Source organism: Empidonax traillii, unplaced genomic scaffold (genome assembly GCF_003031625.1).
Source record: "Empidonax traillii isolate 1590-97213 ecotype Southwest subspecies unplaced genomic scaffold, ASM303162v1 scaffold39:size2480183, whole genome shotgun sequence".
Classification (NCBI taxonomy): domain Eukaryota; kingdom Metazoa; phylum Chordata; class Aves; order Passeriformes; family Tyrannidae; genus Empidonax; species Empidonax traillii.
In genome coordinates, this window is record NW_020955232.1 from 666,150 (window position 1) to 690,379 (window position 24,230).

A 24,230-nucleotide genomic window follows, 5' to 3' on the forward strand; every position below is an offset into this window, starting at 1 on the left:
GCACTACAGTGGAGTGGCAGATCAGTAATTCTGGGACGTGCAAGTGAATCAATTGAACCCTTGCAACATCTAATTAATTTGCATTTGTTGTGAAGAATCTACAAATGATCATTATTGGCAATGAAGCTATTGATCCAAAGTGTACAAACTGGACCAAAAAAGAGCGAGAGGTGAAGGCTTCACATCAGATACCTTCAATAGCTGTCACCAGCACTTTAATGACCTCAGCGGGGCTTTGTTGAGTAACATCAGCTGAGAGCATGGCACATAAAATTTAATGTTCCTTGAACTGTTTTAGGATTCAGTAATAATGTAGCTTATGTACACACCTATGCTGAAATTTTCAAAGCTGCCCAGGGGAAATAAATGCTAATTGTAATGGAAATGGGCACTCAAAGCCCTTAAATGGCCCTCCAAACCTCCCTGTGTATACAGATCCATTGCCCAGCTCCTCACTGCGTTTTATGTATCTGTGGACTTTGCTTTCAACCAGAAATCAGCACCATATTCATTCTTCTGAAGAGTCTGGATTGTAATCATCAGGATACAAATTTTGGATGTTTTGCTAGTGACCCTGTAGATTGCTACGAAAGGGCAGTGCAATATAAATTTTCCAGTTTTCAGTTTTAACATGACTTGGTAATTTAAAAGGTAATTCAGGAGCGACACATTGGGAAAGTGATTGCTGCTTATGCTCTCACTGCTATTTCTTTTTGACTTTGGAATACAACTACCATATGAGAAAGAGAATGATATAATTTAGTTGTTGCTATAAATTAGTCACCAGTACAATTCCATTAAAACTAATGGAATTATATTAGGATTAGTTTTGGCCCACTTTAAAATTTTTAGACACAGGAAAAAAAAAATCATATTATGCTTGTCATGAGGTAAAATAAGTCTGGCACTACCTTCTATGAGTTCATGCTTCATCCTTTATTAATGTTAGAGGGTAATGATGCCCTGTATTACTTTTGTAGCAAATAAAATATTATGCTGTTTTAAGGGATTTTAATCAGTCCTTCAGGGATATTTGTTGCTGCCTGCAGCAAAATATGTTGAGATGTGCATATATATGTGTGTGTGCTTGTAGAGGTGTAAACACATGTATAGTTGTGTGTGAACACATAGAAAACAGGAAATCTCTGCATATGAAAGGTTTTAAAATTGTTTTGAAGGAATGTATAAACCTAGGTGGTTTTCAACCTGGCTCTATTTATTAAATAAGTTTTAAAATTAAGAGCAAAATAACATCTAAACAAGTTAAATTTATCGTGGAAGATTAATTCCTAATGTACAGGTACTTAGCTGTGCTGCTGCTTTTTTTCGTTGGATTTTAAGAGAATTTTTATTAAAATGCAAATGATGTAGCTACAACACTGTTTCCTGATTAAATGGAAGAAGCATCACTTAGTACTCATTGGAGTCAAATGTAATCAAGACAGAATTGATTTTATATTCCGTTCGTGTAAACACTGCTCATTCTAGCTCTTAAAAATCCATAAAATAACAAAAATGCCAGGTTTATTTTTCAAGTGGATACAAGGTAAAGAGAAAATTGCTTATATGTGTTATACATTTATAATAGAAATAATACTAGCCTAAGGTAAGTGTAAGAGTGATACTCCTCCACTATTATAAACTTCTGTTGAAACTACGGTTATGTGCTGAAATATTCAGAGGCTGAGTAGAGTTGAGACTTTTCAGCATGTTTACAGCTTGAACTGAACTTTCCATCTGCATGTTACTTACCTGGGACTGCTCTTCTCCCTTCTTTATTCACTAAAGTCAAGGTACCCTGAATCACCTTGCAGGTGTTGTGTGGTAGGGACACAGAGGCACTAACTGAGCTCAGGCATTGCCTGCTGGCTCAGCCTTTTGTTCATCACCCAGTTACTTCTTGCCAAGAGCACCAGAGGCTCAGGAAAGACGTGGTTGTGTAGAACTCTCAGTGACTCATCACACCCCTCGATCCAGGCATTGGCAGGGGCTGGGTGTTGAGGGCCACAGGACCCGTGCAAGGAGAGAAAGCCATTTGGTAGATGCAATTAAGTTTGGAGGGTTTTAGGCTCAGTTAAATGAGCTTGCAGCTGTGCCCATGGAGAGGTGCAGCTGTGAGAGGGGAGCTGTAAGTTGTCAGTCTCTGAAGGTGTGTCAGGTGCAATTCTCTGCTCCTGCAAACACAGGACACCACAGGAGGCAAAGAGGTGCTGAGGTACGAATGATGGGCTCTGGGTACCCACTAAAATCTCTAATACAGGACATTTCAACTGCCCTGCTATCTGCAACCAGAGCAGCACCCACTGCTCAGGAAACTGGGTTTGTAATTTTGGGGACTTGCTATTCCATGTGGCCTCCCAATGGCATTGGGAGATTAGTCCCAGTTGATTTTCTTGTCTGAGAAAGTGGGGTTTTTTGTGTTTCTCTGTGCAGTCACAGTCATGCAAATCCAAAAGAAATCTTACAGTGTATATTAAAAAATTGGGCTCTAGACTGTCTCTGCCTCTCCAGCTATGACTTTTAGGAGTCACTTTGTATTAAGAAAAGTAGGAGTGTGCTTGCTAAGCAATGTGGGTATTTTGCTTACGAAGATGTAACTCCTAAAATCTCCCTCAAGTCATAATATCTGATAAGCATGAGCATGTGAGTGGCAGATGAAAGCTCCTATTGACATTGTGCTAATGCAAATCCAGGGAAATGCTTCTGAAGTTTTGAGTTCTCTGAAGTGTTAGTTGGGGTTTGTAGTTTGTAGTTTGTAGTTTGAAGTTCACTCTGTAATGGGCAGTGTCTCAGCCCCCTTAATTGCTGAGGAGGGAACATGGTAGATGAACAGAGGGGAATGGTTTGTGTTTTCTCAGCCAACAACTGCATTCCATCTCAATGTATGGAATACATGGACACTGTAGGGGGTAAGAAACCTGCCCTGAGGCTGCTGAGCACATGGGACAATCTCCACCACTGGTGAAGGAGGATGCCCTGAAGCCCATCTTTAGAGTGAAGAACACCCAAGAGCTCATTTTGTAGGCAAAACATACAACAAGCTGTATCTCCCTCCTTGCTTTCTTTTCCATTAGATTTTGCTTTTTTTCCATATTGATCTAAGGAGAGCAATTGAGCTTTTTAGTTGTTGCCTGGGGTTTTTCTAAACTACAGTTTAGGTCATGTGCAACATAAACATTAGTATTAATGCTATGATGATCTTTTAGCAGCTAAAATTAGATTCTCCAGGAAGAAAATTATATTTTGAATTACTGTGAATTCTTGTGGTTTTATGTATTTAGTATTTTTCCCTAGATGATGACTCCTAATAACAATTATTATGCACGTTTCACAGACATTACACTGAATGATTTAAACTTTAAGAAGTTTCTCTTTTAGAAGCCAGTCTTTACAAAGAGAGTTAGAGCTCTGGCCCATTTTAACATAAATGGCAAAGTGCAAATGAAAATTAATTCAGTTTGCAAAATGTGTTTCAGGATGTGTTTAAGCAAGTGAAAATCAACAAACCAAAGGTCAGTCTTAGAAGATGCAGAAGTGTAGTGGGAGTGCCTTGAAGCACATCTCCTAATTAAATCCCTGTAGAGGAAATGATGGTGAAGTTTAAAGACCAGAGTCTTTGCATCTAGGACAGGTCTGCACATCAGTTTTCAAGCTGGTTTTGATGGTCTTATTGCAAATGACTATAGCAAAAAGTAAGGCAGTGTATTTGGGAGTTACAAGACGTAATAGATTCATCTACTAGTAATAACTTGTTTCACTCCAAGTTCCATATGCTTCCATTTAATATGGCACTCCCTTTTCAAAGATAATACTTCTGCATTGTAAGTGTTGTAAAAGACATCATGGAAAAGAAAGGTGGGATCTTGGTAAATCCCAATAATTTCAGGGGTTTTTTTACAGGTCAGGATTACAGGTAACTTAAAATACACAAAGGGGCTGAGGAAAGGAGAATAGCTATAGCTGTTTCACAGGCCCAACAGAAAAAGATACAATGAAGTCATTCCAGAGGCAGAGAGGAAATGTGATTTCCATGCTGTTTTATGATTTATAATTTCTGAGCTGTGCTACAAAGGACAGCAAAGGAAGGAAAGCGAAATATCCTCTGGTGATATTTCAGTAACACTGCAGATTATGGAGGGATTGTAGTTGAAAACTGCCAAGCTCTTCTAAGTAAGTTTGTGCAAAGGAGGTGCTGATATTCCCTCCAGTACAGCTCTGGCAGAGCTTCTGTGCTCTAGTCACATCTGTGCATGCTGTGTGACATCTTTGTCCCAGTGTTCTCCTCCTGACCCTGCTGATAATTTCAGGAGTCAGTGGCATGACTGTGGTGAAATGGAAGCCCACAGCAGCTCACCTGTTATTTTAGTATTATCTATTTCCCAGGTAAATTTAACACTGGGCATTAGAGTTCAGCACAAGAAGGATTTTAGTAGATTATCTGGAGAAAAAATTATAGACAAGTTATGTGATTCCTTAGCAAAGTTTCCTGCAATTGTCAGACCAGTGCACTTACTTTGTGACTTGGAAAAAAACCTCTGCACAAGATTTTGGATTCCTTTGACTTGGTCCTGTGTTTTTCCTTACTTCTTGCATTTGTGAATTTTTGCACTTCTCCTCTTAACTGTGGCTGAGCCAATTCAATGAGGTATCTTTGATTTGCTATATACTGTAAGTTGTTGAATGCAGCTGTAAATTTTAGCATGCAAACCCCTGCCATTTCTTGTAGCTATAGTGCAATATGATTCAAGAAATCTATATAAAAGGTGCCAGACTGCTGAGTATAGTCAGGCAGCGGCTTGGGTCACAGAATCAAGATAAAACTTTTACTCAGGTCGTCTTTTCCAGGATTTTCCCACTGCATTTTTTATAGACTTAGCAAATTTTCAGTTCTTTTTTTCTTGCCTCAGGGGGCAAGATTTCCACACTCAAGTTCATCCTGACTGCTCCTTGCTGGCATCCTTCCAAAGTGGTCTGCATATCTGCCAAGGTGTGATGCTCCAAGCTGGACATGGCACTGTCCCTGGAGCTGTGTAGAGGGAATGACTTCACATCTCACACATCCCTGTTTAAATGTCTCCTTACAATGCTGACTGAGCTGCAGGAATCTTATTCTATGTAATCCCTTGTCCAGAGCCTAACCAAGAGAGTAAAAAACAAAGGCATTCCCTAACGTGATTCCTCAACTCGTTTTATTGAAGAGGTATTAGATAATTTCCCCCTACTTCCTGCCCTTGGAGGAATAAACAATTTGAGCTATCCCAGCTCTTTGTTGTTGTTGTAAGTGTAGGTCTGTCTCACGTTTATTGTGTTGCTAGGGAATGTGTGCAGCTTTTGTAGCTTTTGAATTATAGCTGCTAGCACTTATCTTCTCCTCCAGCAAATAGCATTTATAGCAAGTTCTTTGAAAGCAATGCAGTCATCTGTACTTAAGACAGAATTATGGCAGCAGCAAATAGTTACAGGGAAGAATTTAGCCTGATGCTGCTTCTGCACACAGGTAACTCTGCTTACTCACATTCATTATTCATTTTTTATAAGAACAGTTTTTCCTTAAGTTTCTGGAAGAGTGGAACAACAGGTTTTTACTAGCACGGGCTAAACCAGAGAAATACCATTTGCCAAATATGCTTCCTGGGAAGCATATCCAGTGTTTTGTGGACACAGTTATTCCAATAATCCAATGAGGTGAGGATCAAAGGAGTAAAAGAGAGTTTGGGGAAGCTGATTTACTGCCATGCTGTTCTGGAATATGAAACAGTGGCTTGAATTTTCCATATTGCTTCATAACAGCTAAAACGCTCTTGCATCCTCTTTCCAAATGGAAAAGCTCAAGTTTTATCCAGAGAGTGGACATTTTTTCTCGTTTTTGTTTTGATGGCAATATTTTAAAATGGGTTTATTTTTGTTCCAATGCGAAACAGAAAACATTTGGAAAGTATTTTCTGCATTTTGTTGTGGTTACATTGAAATTTCTCCCCAAACGGAATTGCTGTTGTCTGGTTAACTCTAATTTGCTGGAATTCAGAAATTATACCAGACAATTGCATGTCCCTGTTTCTGTTTTATGAATATCTTGTTTCATATTCTAGCAACACGTGTTTTGCTCTGTAATCAAGACAAGAATGGATTGAAGGGGAAGAGGGATTTTTGCTCAAAATTCCAAAGGTCTCATTATCCTCTGGGTAGAGAGAAGTTAGTGCTAAAAATTGCCCTAGTGAGGAATAGAATAAGTTCTCATCTTTTCCTCCATGTTATCATCTAAAGCTTCTGGGGAGACAGTGAATATACTCAGCTTCACCCTGATGAAGAGGAAGAGCTTTGTGACAATACAGCCAATGTGAAGCTGTGTGTTAAGTGAAAGGTTTATTGTTTGGGCTTTATATTCTTTCCAGCCTTTTTTATTTTGAAGTGCCAATCACTGACTTTGCCTGTCAAAGTTGAAGAACTTAATGTTCTTTTTGGAGAACCATTCCAGCAATGGGTTCTTCAAATATTTAAACGATGTGGTAGAAATCAAGTAAAAATGTAGGATTCTTTTTATTCTCTCTCCAAATTATAATAAGAAAAGAAGATATCCTCTTCCCTCATTTACCCTAGTGCAGTAGAGGTCTGTAAGGATAGACTGATGTATGTATGTGGTTTGGGGTTTAGAGTTTTTTTGGGGACTTTTTTCCCTCTCTGAACCGTCATGGCTTTATGGTGGGACTTCAGAAAAGCAATCTCCCTCTATTGACCTGATCTATTTGGATGTGCATTTCAGTGGCATGTATCTCTGTTCACCTTTACCTCATTCAGATCTAAATAGTGATGATCATGATGTAATTGTGGAACTGGGGCCTTAATGGAGTGGAGATGACGGCTCTCTATGCTTTTCTGTCTTTTAAAAGGACTTGGATAGAAAACTGGCCAAAGAAACCCATCTGAAGGGGAGGTGGTGGTAGGTGGGTTGGATGTTTTTGGAATGGAACAAGGAGCAGTTCTGTGTCCAGTGGAATGATTTCTTTGTAACGGGGTGAAAGAAAACTGCAGGCAGTCAATAAATGTAGAATGTAATTCCCTTCTTTATTTACATCATTAGGGAAATGGAGTAGAGAGTTCCTCATATACATTAACCTACATGCCAGAGAGTAAAAAGCAAGGCAGTATGATATGTAATCAGACAAATTAATCACAACATCATCTTACAGATTTAATGAACCTTGATGCCACTTCCCTGGTACTGAGAGGAGTTGCTCCATCCCGCTAACTCTGGATGTAGAATAAAACACTTGTGCTTATCTGACTTCCAACCAGTCCCAGGGTGCAGTAACCCAGAGCTGCTGCCCATTGAAGCATCTGCTGTTATCATCAGGGAATTGCTTTTGGCTTTGCTGGAACTCTGCTTCTTCCCATCAGTCCAGGCTCCTGGATTTCTGGTGGCAGAGAGTAACTTTTTGCTTCCTTCTAATACTCAAACCCCTCTGTAGGGAAGCATTTCCAAAGCCACACCTCACTGTGGAGAGTGCAGTTCTTGTTCTAGCAAAACACACTGATATAACTTCTTGTCATTTTATGCGTAGCTCCTGCTGTAATATGAGATGGGAAAATGAAATCAGCTTGAAGCCAGTGGGTAATTGTCTAAATATGCAATAAGTGAAATAAGCTTTCTAATTAAAGGTGTCTGTAGCTACATAAACATTGGATGTCAGTTCTTATCTTTAAAATAAACTTTTCACCATTAGCCATGGCTTATTCTGAATATCTGTGGCTGTATTTTTGCTCTGCTCCACAGCACATATCTATAGCTGACCCCCATTACCTCCATAATATCTTTATATCAGTTGCAAGTATTGCTCTAGATTTTTTTTTTCTCATTACCACAGTTCTGTGATGCTCCAGAGGAGAATGTGAACTTCCAGAGATACTTGAGATCTCCAGAACAGCAATGCTAAATAGACAGTTTCATTTTCATGCTGAAAGCCGAGTTCCTAAAGCACTTCATTGCTTATGACAGCAAGAAAAGGACTTAAAGTTAAGTCATACATTTATCCCTGGAGCTGTCTCATCCTCTGGAAAAGGCAGAGGAGGATAACCACTCTGGACCTTGTCTGTAGCTGAGGTGTGAGCCTCTATCACTCACTGACGTAGACGTGGAGACTGGTTGAAGTGGACCAGTATTGTCATCTTATGTCATCATCATCACACATTCTGGCATCTCAATTACTGTTCTAAAATAATGAAAGGAGTTGTCAGGTCAGGTAGGTTAGATGAATTACCCAGCTCAGTTACTCCTATCTAAAATAATCTGTATCACTTACTGAGCATCAGTGTGTTGCTTACTTGAAAAATTGCACTTTAACACTAGTTCCTCTCAGACATAAACAGTCATTAAAGAATTCTTTGGGGTTTTGGTCTCTTGATTTAGTACCTAGCAAAGAAAATGTCAAACCATTTCTCTAGAAAATATTTTAACATTGGAAAGACATTTAGGAATATAGCAGAGAAAAAAAAATGCTATGGAGAAAATAAACCTACTCACAAATCAAGGATTTTAACATGAATGAACATAGTGATTTCTAAACTTACCTTTATTAATAAAAATTAATGACTATGTGGTTGCAAAAAAAAAAAAAGGTAATACAGATCCTGGGTGGGGGTATCCAATAATAGTAATGATAGTGTAGTTAATTTTCACTTTTTATTATGTTACTCTTTTAGCCTCTCACAACAATGCTAAGCTTTGTATAGACAGGTAAGAAGACAATGTCCTCACAGTAGAGCACAAGTAGATATTTTGTACTGCAAAGAGTGTTCATATAATATCTTTTGGTAAGGTGAGGAACTAGGAGGAAAAAAAAATAATTGAAGAATTAAAACCTAGAACAAATAGAGAAGTTATGGATAACCATCGGTTCCCAAAATGTGTTATCTGGATGTTTCTTTTACATTTACAATTTCTTTTTTAGTTCTGTTAATGAGATTTTTGCTTGTAGGAAGAAAGCAAAGAAAATAATTCCCCTCCCCCCCAAACCTATATCTTAGAAAAAAGAACTTAAGGAGAGATTTAGGTTAAAAAGTAATTGGATGTGGATTACTGTTGAACTGTTAATGAAAAATAGAGTATAACAAAAAACTATTTCTTAAAAAAACTTGGCTGTGCAGAGAGAGGGAGAGGAATTCATGATACAGTCTAACAAAGTAGCACTTTTCCATTTCCAGTTAATGTTTCTCTGCAACAAAGCAGCCTTTGTCTGCAGTCATAGTTAGGAGAAACTCAAATAAATTAGAATGCATGAATCCAGAATATCAATAATGTTCTGAACTCTGTGGGATGCCTAGAAAATGAAAAACAGAGTAGATCAGTGTTGGTCAAAACACGGATGAAATAAGAGCAATAAATTCCAAGAGCAAATGTAACCAGATACAATGATAATTAGAATGAATCAAGGTCAGTTGTTGGCTAAAACAGTTTAATATTAGATAAATGAAGAAAAATTGAGACTTTGAGACTTTATTGCAGGAGTCTTTAAACCACCTAAATAACTGAAGTAAAAGGGGCTAAGAGTCAACAAGACAAATTGGCATTTCATATTATTGAGTGATATGAAATAGAAAACCAAAAGGTAGTTTTTTGTCTCCAGAACAATGAAAATTTTTTAGTTCACAGAGGGCTTTGAGGGCCTTCATGCAATACAAAAATGTAAAATGTCAAGAGATAGCTAATTTGACAAAGCAGAAGGAAAACTCATGTGTAAGGGGCACTTTAAATGTGGGGGAAATGAACAGTAATGTTTAAAAACAGTAAAGCTGCTTGAAACATGATGCAAATACATATATTTAATAAATCAATATTATTATCTAACCCATTCTTCTTACCATTTTTCAAAGCTGGATTCCAGACGATACTTGCTTGTTCTTTGTGGCACACTTGTCCTCAAAAAGTTCAGTCCCTTTTACTTGTCTCAGCAAGACTGGGAAATCACTGCTCATCCTGGGCTCTCTGCTGGGTCTGAGGGAGGGAACCAGAGTGATTCCTCTTTGAGCTTGAAGGCCATAAAACAAGGGCAATCTCCTCAGTGCCTTGCTGTTCCCACCATGATAGCAGCACTACACTGTGAAACACTAAAATATCCAATAATCCTGCTTTCTTCTCTCTGGCTGGGCACAGTGATGATTTTATGTTAGATTGTGGGGAAAAACATATAGATTAGTGCTTTGAAATGATCATAACGCTTGGTTGCACTGGTTGACAATCTTCCAAAGTGCTTTACCAATACTCCTTGCTCAGTCTCAGCACAGGGATGAGACAAAGATGATTAGTATGCACATCTCACAGGTAGGTGCACTCAGACCAAGAGCAATGGTCCTGGTATGTTCACATCCCTCTTTGTGTTGTTGTATCTTCCTGACTGTTGTAATTACTGCTCCGATTGCAGCCTGGCTGTACCAGCCCACCTCCCATTAGCACATGGCAAGGGATGTCTTTGCAAAAATCCAGTTCAACTGTAAGCCAAGTCACAGGAATATGCCCTTATGTGGCAGAGGACTTGGGCAGCTCTAGTGAGGAGGTGAAAACCTTGGGCAGGGAAGAAAAGGATACTCCTGGAGAGGAGAGGTAGCTCCCTGCCCGGAGCACAGCCGGAGCTGTGGCCTGATCTTCCCTGTCAGCACCTATAGAAGGAGTCTGGAAGACCTGTCAGCAAAATTAATTTGGGCAGCCATGTGCATCCCATCCCATAATAGCATGATGCCTCAAAGCCTGGGATGCACGCTGTTTGGTGAACAGCACTTCAGCTGGTGTGGGAGGCAGCTCTCTGCCGGAGTTATTGAGTTGATACAAATGCTGCTTTCAGGCATTTTTCTGGGGGAAAACCTGATTTCCCGAGCACTAATTCAATACAAAAACCGTCGTCAATTAGCCCCATAATCTTATTTTTATCTCTGAATATGAAGAGCACACACATGTGTGTCTGGCCCTTTGACAGCTGCAGACTGCTAGGGAAAATCAGAAGGCAAAAAACAGAGCCTGGATTTTGTTTGTCTGAGCAGATGAGAATAATTTATACTTACAAGCTATTTATAGAAAGGCTGCAGCAAGCTAATTAATTGTTTATAGGGAGAAATTTAAAGAGCATAACCTGAGATCTGACATTCTGTGTGATAATTATAATTAGAGATGAGCTGGAATCAAAAATCAGGATGTGAACAGATACACATTTTGGGAAAGTTTTGAATGTGATCCAGATCTCAACTGTGCAGCTTTTTGTTGCCATTAGGGTAGGCTAGAATGAAATCCTGGGTTGGAATTGGACCTTCTGTGTTTTGGAATAGTGCTAAGCTGGATCCACACTATGTGATAAGAGCCAGCTCCTAATTGCTTCTGGCATACATGGGGAACAGAATTAAATGGGGTTGCTATGCCTGTGTTGGTACATATTCATTTGCTGGGGTTTGTGTTTTGCTTTTTTCATTTGTTTGCTTTTTTAAAGTAACTCAGAAGAGCTCACTGAGTTATGCATTAGGATCTTGAAAAGCTTGCATGGACATTTATAAGGTCACTGTCAAACTTCTAGCTTATTTTAGAAATAGCCTGATTTCTGTGAAGTCCTATTGAGCCTTATCATAAAGGAGTGGCCTGTTGGTGTTTTCTAGGCTTTAGGGAGTAATGGAAAAGTATTTTGTTACTGACTTCTTAAACATTTTTTTCCCCACAAATGTGGGTTGTTTTCAGCTTGCTGTCAATGCACTTCTAGACAAGCCAACCTGCTTTTGCTGGACTAGTTTCTGGGCTGCATAATCTCCTCCAGGAACTGCAACTTTAGGTAGGCAGGATCTTCACTCCTAAGAGATTTACTCCCCTCACATTCAGCACTGAAAGCTGCTAATTTAGACTAAAAGATGGTATTGTTTTCTCTCACAGTCAATATTTTATGTCTTAGAGCACCTTCTCCAACACCTAAACATGTTGCTATGAAAACTTTCTTCCACCCCAGTGGCTTAAAAGAGTGGTAGTTTTATGCAGTGGAAGCTAAACTGCAGATGTGACCCACGGCTTGTAGAGCACTGCTGCTGTTCCCATGCTGTTTGAGGAACTATTCATCATCCTTGTCTTCTTCAGTGAACTTACTAGTCTGACTAATAAGGACCCCACACATAATATTTGTTTATGTAAGGGTGTATTTATCAATGGGAGGTGAGATTTTAACCTTATTATGCAAACTTCAGTATTCCCAAGATGTGTCGAGATCCAGTTTCCTCTTGCAGCTCAGCCCTCCCTAACCCTTTTGCATTTTCATTGCACTTTTCATTATGTAGCTAATTAAGCCATGCTCATATATAAACACCATTATGCAGCTCAACAGCTAATGGAAAGTCCTCTGATATATGTATGTATACACAGTGATATATAGTGTATGCAGCATGGGAGCTTTTTTCTCAAGTAGGTCATAGTAGGTTCAAATCAAAATGACATTTTACTAATGGCATTGGTAGGAAAACAGATTAATACAGTCTAACTGTGCGATTCCTTCTCCCTCTGGTAACACAATGAGAATAAATTAAAGCACACAGTATATTTGCTCTTTCTTGATGCCTTTTGTGCCCAAATCAAAAACTCAGAAAATACAAACCAGCCAATATTGAACCAGCATATAGATTTGCAGTTAAGCTTGGATTTAGCTATGAAAGTCAAACCATGAACAAATCTCATCCATGCACAGAAATCAGGCCTGACTGGGGATGACGTTATAGGATCTTGTTCTCTTTGTGCATGTGTACCCTTTACAGAACCTTTGAAGGCAGGTGGAAAATCTCTGTGCAGGGTGAACTGGGCTGCACACCTGCATCCCTCAGTTAAACCTGGGCTGTTGTTTGCATCTGCTCTGTCCTGAATCACATCACAGCAGCTTTTCCTTGTCTTACCTGTGAAATTTTAATTCAGAGATTTAAATCAATCTAACTTGACTCCTGAGGCAAGAGTCCAAACCCTGTGAAGAGAAAACCAGAATTTTGTTTACAAACACACTGTGAGCTGAAGCATGCAAGGTTTGTCTGGCTTTACTTACCTGTTTCCAGGGTTACTTGAATCTGCTTAAGTAAACTTCTATGTATTTAATTTTCACTCTTTGTATCAAGAGAATCGTGCGCAATAGGTTTCTTCTGCTGACTTCAAATACTGCCTGAGGAATAAATGACAGTGAAGTTCAGTTTCTGTTCAAAAATATGCCTTGGTAAAGTGTCTTTTACATGTTTAATTGACACTAAGTAATTTGTCTAATTCATAAGGGTACAAGACACACTTAGCTGAATGCTTTACTCCAAGGCTGAAATATGGAGAGTAGTCTGTGGGACTTGATGTAATGTACTGTAAATATAGGTCACTAGATTTATCCATTACAAGAAGGAAAAACAAGGTATATAATTCCCAGAGTAGAACTAGTACCTTAGGATATCGTGTTAAACCATGGAGTGATTACTCACATGCCTAAAGTACACGTAACAGACTGCAGGGCTGGGACATGCACTACCATGTTTTCCTGCTCTGGCTGTGTAGCAGAATAATTCTTTCTCATCATTGCATGCTCATGGGTATTAATAAAATAAGCTCACTAATTTAACAATATTCTACAACTTTGCCTCGAGTACATTTTTTGTTCTGCCATGTAAAAAAATAAATAAAACACACAGAACAATATCTCATCACCACTGGGACTATATGCCAAGATGATTTGTCAGAACTCCTACAACTTCAGTGCATTTCCACCTATTTCTTACACCTTTCTCCTTTCTTTTATGTTTACCTTTCAATTTATTGTTTTTAAATTCAGTGAGATAACATAGCTACCTCGGGGGAGGAATTTTTTGCCATTCTGCAGTGAAAATGGCATTCTTAAAAATGTGGTGCTATTACTTTACAGCTTTTAAGAAACACACATACAAAACCAGTGTAATGGAAGTTTTTAATCAGACTGAAGAGTTTCGAAGTAGCCATTGGGCAAAGTCCTGGCTCAGGCCCCTGTATGATCTCTAGCTCCCAACTGATCTGTATTTCATTAAGAAATAAAGGGTTAGAGTGTAATAATCTTGTTTTAGATGGAAGTATCAGGAAGCTGTGAGAGATCTTTAAACCTGATTTTGGGTTTAATTTCCTACATCTGTAGAAGACTGCCTCAGGCTCTGTTGTTAAAGCTTTTGCCAGGAGAACCAATTTTGGTAAATGTTATTATTTCATATAGAGGTGGAAGTTTTTTTGGGGAAAATCTATGAAAAGCCAAAGAAGAAATTAATGTCGTATGGAGAATTTACTTCTGGCAACTGTTCATATATATGGAGAATTTGGGATTTCAGGAAAAAAGGCAGGATTATGCTTGTTGCCCTTTCTTCCAAAATCAGGTGAGGTAATACTTGGGCCATTGAATTTCAGTATAGGTTTTGTTTTTTTTCAGAGTATAACAAGGACTGGAGAATCAAGACAGGTTGTCTTCTTTGTGGAAGAACAGAGTAAAATAGTCATCAGCGAGGGGTGGGGGGGAGTTGTGAAAAAGGATCAAAACATGAGGTTCCTTTGAGATATTTATAACAAGAAGAAAGAAAAAAGTTAATTGCATTATTTTTGATATTTTTAGATTGTGAGGGTAAATTGCTTGAGTGAAATGCCAGTATTGCAGTAGAAAACCCCCAGTGGTTCAGGTAATTGTTGTAGCAGAACTTCTTCCTGAATCTCCTTTTCTGTTTGGTACTGATGACATTCTGAATTTTTGCTTCCTGAAGCTTCATACAGTTGATCTCTGTCAAAAGAAACCAAGGTTTTTAGGTGTGCTGTAATTTGATTATTTGTACAAAATTCCTTCAACCCCTTATAAATTATGTGAATATGAAAAACAAATATCAGCTCTTTGTTATAATCCTCATTGAGTTGTAATACTCTCCCACTGGGTACTTCTCAGTCCCTGTAGGAAATTAAATCCCTTAAAAAATCTAACCCCTAATCCACTTAATTTTCTTTTGTAAATCAAATTAGGCAGCCAAGTGTACTTTCAGATACCTAAGTATCTTTGTAATTCAAACCCAGGTTATGCTCTGAAGTGAAACTGCAACTGTGTGTCCTGCCCAGCCCATGGTCGAGCTGTTACCTGTGTTGGGGCTGCCTCCTTTCCCTCCCTCCCTCCCTCCTACTGAAGTGTTCCTGTTGCCTGTGCTGGTCATAGCTACTTGGGAAAGAAAGCTGTTTTCTCTGATCAATGATCCAACCCAGATCTCTGCTGTTTTGGGGTTTTTTTGTGGTGTTGCAACAGTAATAGGGCTTTGGGGACAGCGGTGGTCTAAGAGATGGAGGAAACTAAGGTTTGTAGGCGTTGATAATATCTTTTATTAGACCAAAGTGTTATAGCTGGAGCCTGTAATGTGCTTGCAAACTTGCCTGTTTCTCTGTATCAAACTAATGAAAGTTATTACCTCTTCCTGTTAACCTGGTCCTGCTTTCCTTAGAGCCAAATCAGCAGGGACAGTGACAGTTCCATTTGAGGATGTCCCTCTTCCCCTACAGAGCAGCCAATGCACTGAGCTGCAGTAGATGGGCAGGAACTCCCTTTAGCTCTTCTGTTTTAGATGGAGGAATTAAAGATTCAAGATTGGGAAGGAGGGAGGAAAATTGTGATTTGGGAGTGGAATGACTTTGGCTGCCAGAGGGTTCTTAAACTGAAAACAGTGCTGAGTGCACTTGGATCTTTTTCTTAAGCTTTTACCATTTTACATCTCTAATTAGGCATGGAACTAAATCCTGAAGAAATTTGGAAGGCTGCAGTGAGAGAGAGCTATGCTACAGAAGGAATGGGGTGGCTTTCAGTCTCGCTGGGTTCCTTTTCTGTCACGCGTCTTATTTAGAGACAAACTCCCCCAACTGGAGTTCAAGCGCAGTCGGGAAAGCGCTTCCACTCACGCGTGATGGCCTTTTGTTAGGAAACATCAGTTAGCCTTTTTCCAGCAGTGACTGCATGGATGGGTTGCTTTGTGTGTTGTAGAGTTGTCAGTGCAAAGGTCAGCGATGTGAAAACAAATGAACAAAACATGTCTCTTGGAGATCTTGGATCTGTGCAAAACGTGCACGGAAAAATTGTGAAGAGCTCTGCATTTGAAGGTAATGTCAGGATATGAATCTGCCTGGGCTCTCTTAGCAAGAACAGGTCTTGTCTGACACAAAGGTTAAAGTTATATTTCCTTGTAAAAGTTCATTCCCCAATGAAAGAGGCAAAGGGATCTCTGTATTTGGGTGGTGGAGGTCTGGTACTGGTCCTGCCACACATCCAGGTGCAGGGGCTTGCTGTGGCTGTGCCACTGGGACATGCAAGTCTTTTTCCAGTTTACTGGTCTGTGTATTGATAATCGGACTGCAGGTCTTTCTAAAATTCATGTAGCCCATTCATGACAAATGACAGATGTGACATCCAGCACTAACCACTGCAAATGTCTTCCTTTTATCACAAATCTCTACCCTATAATCTCTGTCCACAATCACTGTGTTATTACTCTGGTCTTCTGAGGCACATGATGCTGTTTTACAGTTGGGCTGGGATTTGTGTGTAGGTGGCTGAAATGTTGATGCTCAGCCTGAGAGAGTTGTTAAGCAGAACTATTTGCTTTAAGGAATGCTCTTCCAGAAACAAACAAAAAAACCAAACAAACCTTCAGTCTGAAGGCAGATGGGACAATCCCGTTTTGGACGTACCTATATCTCCGTACTGACTAGAGGAGTAAGTGCAATAAGATTACACAAATGCCTCACACCGACTGTTTCAGACCCACTTGAAAATTTCAGCAGGCTTGAAGGTATCTTTAGAGTCCTGGTCCTATGGTACATTCACAAAGCCGTAAATGCAGCATGTGGGGAGAACAAGGGATTGTGGTGTCATGTATAGTAAGCACTCTGACCATCCTGCACCCCACTTTGCCTGCAGTTCACACCCACTAGAATAGGACCATATTGGTAATTATTAAAATATTGTGACACTGCTTTAATGAACCTTATTTGTTTCCTTTACCTCTTTTCTACTCCTCCTGGTGGGAAGGAAGAAAAATCATAAAATATGGAGGTATGCCCATGCAGTAACGAGGCCATTTGTGTCCCATCAAAGTGCTGTTTTCATCTTTGTGTTGAAAAGATGTTTATTCTGTTACTGGCTGAGACCTTTGTTTTTCTAGCCACATATTTAACATAAATTACCAGCCTCAGAGGGGAATATGATGGCCAGCCTAAAACTGCATTAAAAGGTGTTTCATGTTCAAAAAGTGAATTTTGGCAGATTTAAACAAAAGGGACCTTTAAAAAATTTACATTTCAATACAAAAGTACTCTTACTGGCCCTGAGTCATTCTGGTGTTTATATATGCATTTCCAGCTCCAAGAGCACAGTGGTACCAGTCCTGACAGAGGTAGTTAGTACTTGCTTAAAAGAGCTATGATTTAGCTGAGTCACCCCCAGCCATTAGAATTTCAATGGTCAAAACTCAGACTTTTGCCCGATGTAGAAAATTCATGCAGTGTTTCACCCACACAGGAATTCAGAACTTAGCCAGTACTCTGTGTATTCTGGAAAATTTGATGCCAGTTGTGGAAGTCCACCCCAGCCAGACCCACGGGCAGTCCTTGTGCTGATGTTGCCATGGCTTCTGCTTATCCAGCAGCCCTGGGGGTGTCCTGATTCCATGTAACCCACAGAGGTTCAAACAGGATCCCTGCTCTGAGAGAAATCAGCCCATAAACACTGGCATAATGTTTCTATGAGGTTTTGTGGCCCCTCTTGCACCTGGACTGCAGCGTTTCCCCCACACCACCTGTGGGACAGCTCTGCTGGTTTGGATGGGGCTCCCTCCAGCAAACTGTGCTCCTGGTGAGGTACCAGGGGAACCTGGATCACATCCTCATGCAAGCTTTCATTCCTTTCTCCTAATTATGATTGTAATTTATATTTTTTTAATCTGGAGAGATTATTACAATTGTACTGAGATTCTTTATCTCCTCAGTGCGCACTTATCCTTTGATGATCTATGTATAGTATTAACTGCCTCTCCTCTAATTACATCTGCCCAGTTCTTCAGCAAATCTTTTAAGGCAACATTAATCAAGTGAATTTGGAACAGAGAGCACCTGAGGTGTTCCATGCAAACCCTCAGAGTGAATTTAAATTGTGCTCTTAGAAATGAAAGGCAATTTCCCAAAGATTTTCGTAAATTTAAGTTCAAAGCCTCCCAAGTATATTTTATTTTGCTAGATCTCAAAAAAAAAAGGAACCTTTTTTACTGCCAATATATTCTGCTCTTAGATATATTCAGTTTATACCAGTAAGGCAGAAAAGAATCACTACTCCATCAAACAACATTTAAAGAGGTTTCAGTATCTGCCCGGGAACAATAAATAATCTACAAGCTTGTTGCAGGACCATGTATTTTATATAACCATAAAGAAAAGATCTTTCCTGGCTAAAGGGTTGTGTGTTTTGGTTTGATTTTTTTAGGGGCCAAGTCAGTCACTTTTCTTGCAAAACCAAACTTATTTTACACTGGAAAAGAGGCAATATAGAAATCCACTTTAGAGTTTGACAGCTGTTTCTTAGAAAGTTTGCAACGAAAGCCTCATGTGAGAAGACATTACAAATTCCAAACTCAGTAAAAAATTGCAGTCAGGTGTTTCTGAACCATCACAAAATTCAAGAGGAGCTGTCCTTTATGTGTAATATTAAACCTGGCATATATCTTAGTTTTTTTACGAGTTAGGAAATGATGAGTTCATGACTTTTCTACATTAGGTTCACATAAACTGTATCAGTGAAGCACTAATTCTTCTGCACTTTTAGTATCTGTGTGCCAATGGATCTACAAAGAGGGGCAGAGCAAACCCAAGTAAATCTTCCTGACACAGCTTCCCCTCCGCTTCTTTCTCTGTTTTCTTTGGTTTATTTCCTTCACTCAAGATTGCATTAGAGATCTAAATATAAATAAAAAGAAACATTTTTATAATGACTTCCTGAGCTTCAGTGTTTACTTTTTGCTATATACTTTTCTAAGGAGTGCTCATCCTGTGCTTTCAGCATCCTTGGTAGTTTTTTGAAAGTGTAGCAGTAAAATTGCACTTTAGATCGTGGGGGCTGTGTGGGCTGTGTCTGCTCCAGCTGCTTTGATCCACTAAGTGAGATGGAAAAAGAGGGTGTTTGGGAGCTGAACCAGGATCTAGATTCAGGGAGTGTGCACCCAAAAATTAGGAGAATTTTGCCTACAGTATTAGAAACGTATTGACGTTTCAGAAATAATTCATACTGCCATTTGTGCTATTTAATGGTCCATGAAGCCAATGGATATGTTAGAGCTGGCACAGCATCTGTGTGCTTCAGTAGCTTTAGATTAGAGTATGTTCTATTTGGTTTTGGAAAAATAAAGATATTTTCACATTTTGATAGCACTATTACAGTAATTTGTGTTTGTTACGCCTTTACTGCTTTGCCTTCAAGATGATGTGGATTGTGCTGAAAACACGGCACGGATAAACTATGCTAAATGCTGAAGGCTTCTTAAATCTAAACCACAGCTTCTTGTTAGACATCAAATGAGGGAGTAAAAAGGGTTCTCAGCATTCTCTGTGCACCTTTCTGGAGAAGGAATACGGGAGAAATGCAGGTTAGATTTCACTCACATTCATATCACTGCTTTGGCAAAAGCCCACTTGAATTCCTGTGTGAATTAGGATTTGATTCAATGGTAACATTCAGTTATTTGGAAGCTCGTGGAATACAGGACTGTTGGCGAATTCCAGTCTTGCAAACAAAACGTGCTCATACATCTGAGTTCTGGAGGGCATCAGTTTTGTTTGTAAAGACACTTCCCTAAGCCCTGTGTAGAATCTTGAGCTGAGAAGAAAAGACTTTTAAGTGTAAGAAAAACTGCAGTGTTTCTGTGCATTGACTGCTACCAGTTGACACCACAGGGTATTAGTGTAGAAAATAATCAAGCACTAGTAGATGTGTGCACATCTTTGTATATAGCAAAACCGTAAGTTTTTAACCGTGAAAACTCTGTGGTCCTTAAGACTGAGGAGCTCATAGAACAGTCCCAGATGCGAGGCAGGCACTGGGCCCTGGGGTGCACATGCTGAAGTGCAGCCTGCTCTCCATTCAGGGCTGCACTTTGTCAGTTTGAAATGTGTTTACTCCAAATTCACATGTTTGTGCAGAGCTGTTTCATGAATTCTGCATACCGGGTCACACCATCCACGCCCGTCCCCGCTGCAAAATGCAACTGTGCTGGTTGGCGGAGGGAATCAGACTTTTTTAGGATTGAGTCCAAGATTGTTTATTTCCCTTTTTTTTCCATTTTTTCCATGTCTTTTGTGAAAGCCAGGAAAGAAGCCAATTTAAGCTATGCTCATATTGTGTATCTGGCACCGGAGAAATAAATCAGTAGCATTTTACTGAGACAATATGTAAATACAGTTCAACCTTCCTCACACTGATCACTTGATTGCCAATTTGGCCTCTATGCAAGTACAGTGTGGCTGAAATGACACCTCTTTAAAACTCACATGCCACCACCATTAAGCTCTCCATATATTGAGCATTTTTCTGGTTTTAATTAGAGAGTTTGATATTAAGCCAACTGGCAAATATTTATTTGATGAAGATTCTCCATTCATTAGCAAAATGAGAAAAAATGAATCTATAATAACATATAACTGCCCCATTAAGCAGCATTAGCTATCCATTTGAGAGATAATAATGTAAAATACAGTTTTCCAACCACCAGATGTTGATGAATAAACTGATGATAAATTGGTGGCACTAAAGCAATAAACAGGTCACAGGTCAATTAGTTCCACCAGAAAGAAGCAACCCACTGGGAAAATGGCAGCAATGCCCTGATGGATGCTTAAGGGGTGACTGACTGGTGTTTTATTCAGAATTATGAGCATGAAGCTGAGAGAGACTGAGATTCAGGCCAAATTGATGTTTACCCTTATGGGTTACTGTTCTTTCTTATTGCAGCAAAGCCAGGAGATCCCAGCCAGGCCTGGGAGCTGTGGCAGTGCTGTCCCTTCCCCAGGCAGCTGACAATGCTGGAGGATAATTCTGGCCCCACTGGAAGTGATGGCTGAACAAAATCCCATCAGCCTCACTGGGACTGAGAATCTTCTTGTGCCTCACCCTGTACAGATACCTGGATATTATTCAGCCTTTACATTTGCTCGAGTGAAAGCCACTGTGCCTCTCCTTGGGGGCCAATCTAAGAAAAAAAAGATTTATTCGAACATGTAATTCCGTCCTTGGAGAGGAAAACACCTCAGCACACGCTGAGCTTTGATTTCAGGCGACTCGAACAAAGGAACGTGAGAGCTGCAAGATGAGACAGCTGAGTTGGAGGAGCCAGCAAGGGTGTGTGGGATGAGAGCTGAAATGTAGCCCCACATTACAAAAATCACTGATTGCTCCACTAACTTTGTCTGAGCAATGCCTGGTCATGCAGGGAGGATCACAGCTCCAGCACCGCTCCTTCCATTTTGCATAATTAAGATATTCAGAAGGAGTGAGTCAAGTTTTCTGTTCCAATACGTCTTTTTGAAATAGTGCTACAGAAATTAATCAACTTTTTTTCTAATCATCCATTTTATTCTGACCTCTCACCTTCCCTTACAGCACTAGCATGTAAATCTTAAGCACATTGCATTAAACTATGTTAATATATTCCACAAATCACTCCCTAGGTTTGCTGCATTATGTTGAGCAGAAATGTGATGTGACAGATAATAGAGAGGAGAGAACATATGCACCTTTCCAGAGACACACTTCAGCTCTAATGAAGTACAAGTCTTAGGAAATACTCAGTCTTTACAAACAAACAGTGCTCAAGTCCTTATGTTAGTCATTATTTCCATTTTTGCTTGTCCCCTACGAAGTCCTGTCATCTTCGGACAGAGCTGGAAAGCAGAACTTAAAGGATGAGAAAAAGTAAATATCCATCATAGAGGGCAAACTGTAATTGTTGGTGAGCCAGAAGTGTTCAGTTCCTGATATCTGGCAGAGGAGAGTTGTCGATGATCCACTGTGCTTTTTGTGCTGCTGATCATCTTTGTTATATTCAGAGTTTTCATTCTCTGCAATAATAGATCATTGGTTTTCTGTCTGAATAGCTATTTCCTTCTCCTTGTACACAACACAAAGGCTATCGCTTAAGTATAAAAGCTTCTCATCAAATCTCTGCAGGATGTTCTCTGCCCAAATCTGCACTTTAAAGACACTTTTTGGAGTGCAATATCTGAATTACATCAGATATATGGTAGCTTTCTTTTTTTTCTTTTTTTTTTTTTTTTCCTGAAAATAACAGCAGTGAGTAGAATCTAGAGTTGGAGTGGACAAAAATCTGTTGGAAGTGGCTAAGAAGAAAAACTTCTTGATTTTTCTAAGTAAAATTTTGGGGGGATTGTTTGTTTGTTTAAATTCCAATGTCTAAAAAGTCTATGTTAAACGTTTTTTCCCCCCTCCAAAATAAAGCTGTACTTTCAGAAAACTCCACTGGGTGCAATTAGTAGAGACAGTAGAAATGCTCACAGTGGAAGCTGAAGCTGTTTAAAATCCAAAGGGGTTTAATTCTGAATGAATGTTCTGATCCTGCCTGCAGTGATACCTGTGCTTAGCTTCAAACACATGGAAATTGATTCAAAAAAAAAAAAAAAACAAAACCCAAACTGTTTATGACTGTAGTGGTGTAAGTGATAAATTTGTACGATACAGGCAGTGCCAATAAGCTTTTCCTCCAGCTGTACCCTGAGGTGCTGGGAAATCCCTGGGGCCTCTGAGCTGGTGTTTCCACCAGCCTGGTGCTGCCCTGACCTGCCTCAGCTGCCCCTGGGGCTGAGCTGGAGCTGCTTGTTCCCCAGCACAGGAGAGTCTGTGCAGCTCCCAGCAGGGAGGAGGGAGTTTGATGTGCTGTGGCACATGTCACGATGCATGGATGGGTGTGTGAGGATGACACAAGACATGCTGGGCTGGGTGGCAGGAGGAGGAGGAGGCTGCTGCTGATGGAGTGAGGATTTTAGCTGCTGATTTGGTGCTGTATGTGCTGGAGTTTCTCACGGAAGGTGCTCAGAGAGCCCCAGGACCGGGCTGTGCCTGTGTGTGCCCAGGGCTGGATTTCCCCCTGAGCTTCTCTGCACACCGGGGTAACAGTGGGGTGAGAGTCAGTCGAGGGCTCAAGCCCCTGTTGAGGGCTGGTCACCAGGGGGGCCAGGGGATATTTAAAACTATGGAAAGCTAGGTTGGAAAACACTGTGCTGTACCTCTGGAGATGCCTCATGTCAGCTACAATTTCTGATGGGAAGGGAGTAGAGCTGGGTGTGCAGTGAGGACTCATTAACATGCATAGAGCAAAACATACTCAAATGATGCGTGGAGTCTCAGTCTTTATCTCTCTTTTTTTTTTTTTTTTTTTTTTTTTTTTTTTTTTTTTTTTTTTTTTTTTTTTTTTTTTTTTTTTTTTTTCCCTTCCCTCTCTTTCTAACTTCACTGAAGAAAATCACTTTCAAAGTCCTGGTTTGAAAATCATCTTCCTTTTCTGTCCTATTATTTTCTCTCTACTGTGATTTACAGAAAAAAAAACCATGTAAATATTTTATGATAGAGCAAATTTTATTCTCACTTCTCTTCCCTTATAGAAAGAACCAATAAATGTTGCTTTGCTTTTGATTCATCCTCTGTAATAACTTTCTCCCAAACCTAGAAAAATCCTATACAGACACAGATACACACTTTATTTCTTTCATAGAAGAGATATATTGACTTAGTGAAGGGCACAGTACTCTTTTTTTTTTTTTCTTTTTAATAGCACGTTCTTGTATTGTTGTCCTGATATTAGCACCTGGATATATCTTCTTCAGACAGACAGGCTTGTTACTGTGAGTGAATCCCAAAATTAGTTTAAAACAAAGAGTTAAGATACTGTTAATAATTGCCAGTTACATTTTCTTCCTTTCCATTTTAAATATGTCTCTAATGCATATATATAAACACATACATGCATGAATACACGAATGCTTGCTCTAATTTTAGCCTGTGTGTCTCAGCAGATGCACATACAGAAAAAAAATAAATGAATAATGTGCTGATGCAGAGTTACAAGAGGATGTTTGTTTCTGAGAGCTTTAAGAACTTGTAAATGTCAGCCCAGATCCTGTGGCTTCATCTCCTGTCAGCTTTCACACTCAGCTTAGCTGGGAC